Genomic DNA, 7434 nt, shown 5'->3' on the forward strand with positions numbered 1-7434 from the left:
ATCTCTTCATTTGATGTTCTAGGGTTTCAGGATTGTTGATTCTCTGTTTGGCTTAGTTTTTCGGATCTTTGTTGTGGAGGGATGGCGTGGTGCTTCTGCCTAGACCGCCATCTTGCCAGAGTCCAGCTTCACTGTTTTGGAGCTCGGACTTTCACTTTGTGAGAGTCAGTGTTTCCCTGGCTCGAGCTGCCTGCCTCTACTTTCAATAAATCTCAATCGATTTAATTTTAAACAGAGTACATGTCGTTACTCTATGACATTTCTTGGCATAGTCTGGCAGGACTTGAAGGTGCCTTATCTTCTGTGTTCCTGAGAAGATCTGGACTGATGCTCCAGTATCAAGCAAAAGCCCCTTGCACTCACTCGTTTACTCAGACTCTTGGAAATTGGCTAAGGTAAGCCCTCTTGAAGGCTTATTGTGAGGAAAGCTCTTTGAGAGATTTATTGTCAGTCCTCTTGTCTTGCTTTCGTTTTCTGCTCTCCTCTTGAGTGTTATGCTGAGTTCACTGCCAAATTAAGTTTGATGAGATTGCTATCTAGTGGCCAGACTCTTACTGAACTCCCTTTTCTCTTTGGTGCACTGTAAGGTTTTGCGCACATTCAAGGTTTAATACTTGCAAGTTTCTTAGTAAGATGGGAATTGACATGCCCAAAACTGATGCAGGACCCCTATCAGGGACTCCTGCAGCTTATATGACCAAGCATTCTGGCCCCAGTTCAGTTTTGTTTAGTGATCGCTAGCATGCACTGACTAAGGGAAATCTAGAAGACCAATGGCTATTGTGGTGCCCAATTGATTTAAATAAGCTAACTTTTCTGTGCAGTAAATTGGAAGCTAGAGACTCCCGAATAAAACAAATACAATGAGATGCATTTTTAAATTGATATCTGGAAGCTTCCAGGAGGCATTAAGACAGCAAATTTGCCTCCCTGCAAGGCACCATTTCCAAAAAGGCTAAACAAATCAAAGAATTATAATGCCAGAGCTCTGTAGCACCTTTGGCCATTATTCCAGTACCTGTCTCTCCTTCTCTGTCTGGCCCTCTGGCAGTCACTTCTCTTTACCATTCTTTATTCTCTTATCCCTCTGAAAATACCTTGTCTGAACTCCCTTATCTAAGGAACCTTAAAAGGAGTTAAACCTAAACCTGTTCCTGAAATGCCCTTTAAGATCTGCCCTGCACCTCTAGGTGTAGGCACTAGAGAAAACCCTAAAGAAACTAGCATGTCCTTTGTTCCTTGGACTCACACTGAATTACATAGCATTGTTAAGGATTTTCCAGATTTGTGGAAGGATCCCTATAAATTTGCTAAATAATTTAAAATTCTCACTCAAGCTTACTAACCTGGGCTTCCTGGTTTATGTAAATTAGTGCATATGCTAGTGAACCCAGGGGATGCTCAAACTTGTTTGGAACATGCTGACTGGAAAGATGCTCAAGCCAGTCTTGTTTTAGATACCAGCCAGATTGCTGAGGACATACTTAAAGAGGCTCATAAAAAATGGAAAAGACTTACATAAGGCTCTTAGTAAAGCTTTCCTCCCATGGTGGATTGGACAAAAATTCATTCCTGTATACAATGTAAGGATGAAACTGTTCATGAATATCAAAATAGACTACATAAAAAATTTGTTGAACATTCTGGGTTAGACCCAATGAGCACAGGAGCTTCGAGGGCTTTAATACAGCATTTATACTGGGCCTTAATCCTGAACTTGCAGCTTTAGTCAAGAGGTATTGGTTAGATTGTAAAATAGCCCCAATTGCCGAACTGACTGGTTTAGCTCATGAACTAGCTCAAACTGTAGAGACTAAACAAACTGCTAAAACAAATAAATTGATGGCCTTACAATTGCACAGCTACAGACCTAGCCAAGGGAGAAATTCCCATTTCAGAAAAGAGGGCCTAGAAATAGCAATGAGCCTGGGACTAATGCTTGCTTTTATTGCAAGAAACCTGGACATTTAAAAAGGTTTGTTTTAAATTAAAAAACAAATCTAATAATATGCCAACCAACAAAATATCTCCTAAACTAGCATGAAGGGACTCTGGGGAATATACAAAGGCTTTTCCTATGATAGCACTAAATTCTCAGGAAGAAACTACTATTTAAATAAATGGGGAACCATATATATTTTTAATTGACACAGGTGTTACCTTATCTGCTTTGAACCCCACAAGTTTACAAAAGCCCTTGCCCTGGAATAATAAAACCTCAAAAATAGTGGGGCTTACTAATCAAGAACAAGTGTTAACTCATTGTTAACCTGTTACGGTCTCTTTAGGCCCTACTGAAGATATGCACCCTTTTACTCAGTTTAGACAGATCAGTAAATTTATTAGGAAGAGATTTTTTTTATCCAAATGGAATTACCAAATAAAAATTTCAGAAACAGTAGAGATGCTATTATATCTGCCTGAAACCAATCAACAGATAAACTCCATAATAGATAATACTGTAAATGAAGAAGCCCTTTGCTATTTGCAGACACTTAACCTGCGGCCACAAGAAAATCACTCCTCTACCTTACCCAATTTTGCAGAAGACCTTTTAACCATACCTGAAAGTTTATGGGCCACAACATCTACAGACAGTGGCCAAGTATTATCAGCAGAATCAATTAAAATTCAAATAGATACTTCCAAGCCCTTGCCTAAAATTCCCCAATATCCGTTAAGACAAGAAGCTAAAAAAGGACTTGCTCCTATCATTCAAGATTTTCTTGCTAAAGACTTAATTATTCCTTGCACAGTCCATGCAGCACCCCAGTCTTCCCTGTTAAGAAACCTGTCAATCAAAGATGGAGATTTGTACATGACTTATATGCCATTAACCATATAGTAATTCTTAGATTTCCCTTAGTCCCCAATCCTCACTTGCTTCTTTCTAACATACCCCCTGGAGCACCCCACTTTATGGTGTACAATTTATACTGTGCTTTTTTCAGCATCACTGTGCATCCAGACAGTCTGTATTTATTTGCTTTCACCTGGGGTGACCAAAAATATACCTAGACCATGATGCCTCAGAGTTTCACTGAATCTCCCACCTATTTTTCCCAGATTTTACATGCTGATTTACCACCCTTACAGCTTACTCAGGGATCCACTTTATTACAATATGTGGAAGACTTACTGGTCTGTTCTAATTCTCAACAAGCATGTCTTACTGATAAACTCACTGCTGTCGAGTCGATTCCAACTCATAGTGACCCTATAAGACAGACTAGAACTGCGTCATAGGGTTTCCAAAGAGTGGCTGGTGGATTTGAACTGCTGACCTTTTGGTTAGCAGCCGTAGCACTTAACCACTGTGCCACCAAAGCTCAGTTCTTACCAGTAGTATCCTTTTATTACAGCATTTAGCCAGAGGAGGGCACAAAGCCTCCAAAGAAAAATCACAATTAGTCCAGCCTTCTGTCAAATATTTAGGACAGATAATTTCAGCAAAGGGAATCACTATAGACTCCAAAAGAAAAGAAACTCTCCTAGCTTATCCTGTCCCCATCACAAAGAACAATTGAGAGGATTTTTAGGATTCTACGATTACTGCAGAACCTGGGTACCAAATTTTTCTTTACTAGCTCAGCCTCTTTACCATTATCTGAAAGGTTCAGAATCCGATGCCTTTCAACTTTCTGAAGATGGCCAAAAAACCATCACAGAACTAAAACAGGCATTAATTAATACTCCTCCTATAGGATTTCCTAATTAAAACTTGGACTTTTCACTTTTCACCCACGAGACTTCTGGAAATGCTTTAGGAGACCTCACTCAAAAACATGGCAGACAACAGAGACTCATTGGTTATTATAGTATCCAATTAGACCCTGTTGCTCGAGGCTACCTCCCTTGCTTTCGAGCAGTTGCTGCAACCACTAGGGTGGTTGAGACCACAGCAGATATAATTTTAGGAAATTTTCTTGATGTTTATGTTCCTCATGTGGTGTCCACCATTCTAAATTCAACATTCACTCAATATCTCTCAGCCAGCAGGCCGACTTCTTATGAAGTTCTTCTTTTAGCCGCTTCTAAGATTCAGTTACATACTGTAACCTCCTTGAACCCTGCCACATTGTTACCTCCACCTAATGATGATAATCATCCACCCCGTGATTGCTTAAATCTTACTGAACAACTTGTCTCCTAGACAAGATTTACAAGAAACCTCATTACCAAATCCTGATTTAGCTTTATTTGTTGATATGTCATATTTAAGACCTGAATCTACCAACTCTCATTACCAGAGATGCTATGCTGTGACCATATCCACTGAGATCCTTGAAAGTGGCACCCTTCCTGAAGTCACTTCTGTTCAACAAGCTGAACTGATCATACTCACAAAGGCTTGCAAACTGGCTTCTGGATGGTCAGTAAATGTTTTTAGCAGACCTTTTAGAAGCCCTTTTGCTCCCCTCTAGATTTCTGTAAATAAAATTCAGGCTTATCAACCTAAAGGAGTTCCACAAACAGAAGAAATTAAAGGGAATGACCTAGCCAGTAGAGTGAATAACAGGCCCCTTTCCAGTTGCCCTCTAAGAATAGTACCCTCATTCATGATTGCAATGTCTTACAACCGTGATAAAAAGGAGGGAATAAATGTTAACAAAAGAACAGTTATAGCAACTGTAAGTGATTGCTTACTAAAATTTGACCCAAAAGAAATTTCAAAATCACTTTTTTTTGAGACAGGAAGTTCAATTTATTGGTAGGCAACATAGAGACAGGAAGGTCAATTTATTGGTGAGCACAGGTCAGAAGGGGCAGTGTTACCAAGGCCCTCGTGAATGCAGGGCCCACCACTTGTCCAAGGGGCTACAATTGGGGATGTATTTGACTCCATAACCACCTGGGATGAGGTGCTTTTCAGCCACCATGTCTTCAAATTCATCAACATTAAACTTAGTAAAGCCCCACTTCTTGGAGATGTGGATCTTCTGGCGCCCAAGGAACTTGAACTTGGCCTGCATAGGGCCTCAGTCATGTGAACCTTGTTTTGAAGCTTGGTGTGGATGAACATGATGACTTGACCCATGTGGACCCTGGCCACTGTACCCTGGGGTTTTCCAGAGGCACCTCGAATACTTGTCTGGAGCCTGTCAGCCCCAGCACAGGATATCTTGTTGATGTGGATGACAGGGAAGGGATGGAGCCACACTCAGATGTGAAAGTCATCTTTGCCACAGCTTTTCACCATGTACTTGTTGGCACAAATACGAGCAGCCTCCAGGGCTTCTGAGGAGAGCTGCTCATATTCATCTGACACCATGTGGCCACGGAGTGGGAGCTCATTCACTTTTGCTTTCTTCTGTCCTGGGTCAAAGATGCAGATCTTGGCATCAGAGACACCTCGGCAGAAATGGGACTTTGGGTAGGGCTTGTTCTTGCAATACTGGTAACACTGGGTAGGGCAGCAGCCCATGTCGACACCAGGATCTTTGCAGCGCACCAAAGGAAAAGAGCTCAAAATCACTTTTTAAACACTAACAAATAATCCCGAAACAGGAAATTGGAGAATGGGAACAGACTGGCTGTCACCAAAATTCACTCTCTGGCTTATGGACTGGGCCAAATAACATACCTACGTTACCAGAGTGCTTGCATGTTCCCATGGTTCGAAGTTTTTTTTAATGATAACCCAGGAATAAAACCAGATGAATTAACCCAAGCTTTAGAAAAACACTGGTGGGGAGATTTGAAACTATGAAGATGTGTTTGTTTATAGTTTTGAAGATTATTAACATTTATGTAGGGTCCCTCACATTGGGCCAGTGTTTTAGTGATGGGCATCCCTTTAATATGCTTATAAAAAACCCCTCTAGGCCTGGAGGAATTGTTTTAAAAGATTTGTTTGAATATCAAAAGTCAGCCCCGCATAATGAGATTGAGACATGGAAAAAACATGATTGTTCCCAATGCTCCACCTCTGGGGTATGGACAAGTCTCTATAGGAAATTAATTCTCCCCAAAGCCTTACAAACCCCCGTGATGGAAGCATTGCATATGAATACCCATCTGGGGAGAGATGAGATGATAAGACATTTTAAAGAAATATTGGTGGGGGCACTTCTATGAAGCCGCTGAGCAAGTGGTTTCTCAGTGTTCTGTTTGCTCCCAATATAATTCAGGTAAACTTTATAAACCTCCACCTGGAAGGTACCATCTGCCTTCAGGGCCAATGCTTGAATGGCAAATTAATTTTATTCAACTCTCATCCTCAACTGGCCACAAATTTGTCCTAGTAATGATTTGCAGGCTTTCTCACTGGGTCGAAGCCTTCCCCACTCATCAAGCTACTGATGCTTTTGTGGCTAAGAAATATTTTGAAAATATTATTCCCAGCTGGGGAACCCTGAAAGTCCTTTGTAGTGACTGAGGCACCCATTTTTACTGGACAAATAATCAAAGAAGTATGTAAAATTTTCCCCATCTCTCAGAGACTTCATTGTCCTTATCCCCAGTCATCTGGTCTAGTTGAAAGAACTAATGGTATAATACAAACTCAACTAGCCAAACTTTCCAAATCTTTACAATTGCCTTGGACTAGGGTGTTGCCTCCAGTCCTTTTAAACTTAAGGACTACACCATTTAGACTTCACAAATGGACTCCTTAAGAAATTATTACTGGGCAGCCAATGGCCCTCCCATATTGGACAACTTGCCCTGAATCAAATTTGATTGTCTGACTTGTTCCAATATTGTTTAAGTCCTTAATCCAACATTCTAAGGAATACTTTTCACAAGGTAAAGAAGCTTTTGATAATCAAAAGCAAGAAGAGTCTAAATTACCTACTATTCAACCTGGGTATTATGTTTATTGGAAAAGACAGCAATTAAAAGATTCTCTTGAACCTCAAGGGAAGGGACCTTAACTGGTCCTTCTCAGTAATCCTCCTTGTGCTGCTAAATTACAGGGAATCAAAACATGGGTTCATCTCTCCCAATTAAAGAGGACCACGACTCCTACCTGGACTGTCTAATCAATCGAAGGACTCAAACTGAAATTCAAATATTTTGGGGGCCAGAAGCAGACAACCGTGCCCAAAGTGGACAGCTTCTCCCAAGACCTCATGAAAATCAAAGTTGAAGACATCTTTGGATTGTGTTTTCTGGTTTGAAGTTTCCTTGTAGTGACTGATGCACTACATGAAGTAGGTCTTATTACCTGGTAATGCAAACTATTGAAATTGTTGTCTATTGTTTAATAATCATAGCCTCTGGAACTGCTTTATTTTATAAGTTAGGCCTTATTGATTGATAATAATCACACTCACCCCTATTGTTTTAGAGCCTCCATGACACATTCATAGAAGTACCTATATATTTGTTTGCCTTTATTATTGGAACTATTCTTATCCTTTTCCTTCTTTCAAGTATTGTATCCTCACATATGCCAATAACTGAAAGAACCTATTTCATAGTTGCTGCAAT

General features: G+C 40.4%; 1 pseudogene; it reads right to left on the minus strand.

Annotated features, from left to right (window-relative positions):
- Positions 1 to 4979: 4979 nt before the first annotated feature.
- On the minus strand, positions 4980 to 5425 carry LOC101348925 (60S ribosomal protein L10-like; annotated as a pseudogene).
- Between the last annotated feature and the right edge of the window lie 2009 nt (positions 5426 to 7434).

This window comes from Trichechus manatus, unplaced genomic scaffold, assembly GCF_000243295.1.
Source record: "Trichechus manatus latirostris isolate Lorelei unplaced genomic scaffold, TriManLat1.0 scaffold00020, whole genome shotgun sequence".
NCBI classification, from domain to species: domain Eukaryota; kingdom Metazoa; phylum Chordata; class Mammalia; order Sirenia; family Trichechidae; genus Trichechus; species Trichechus manatus.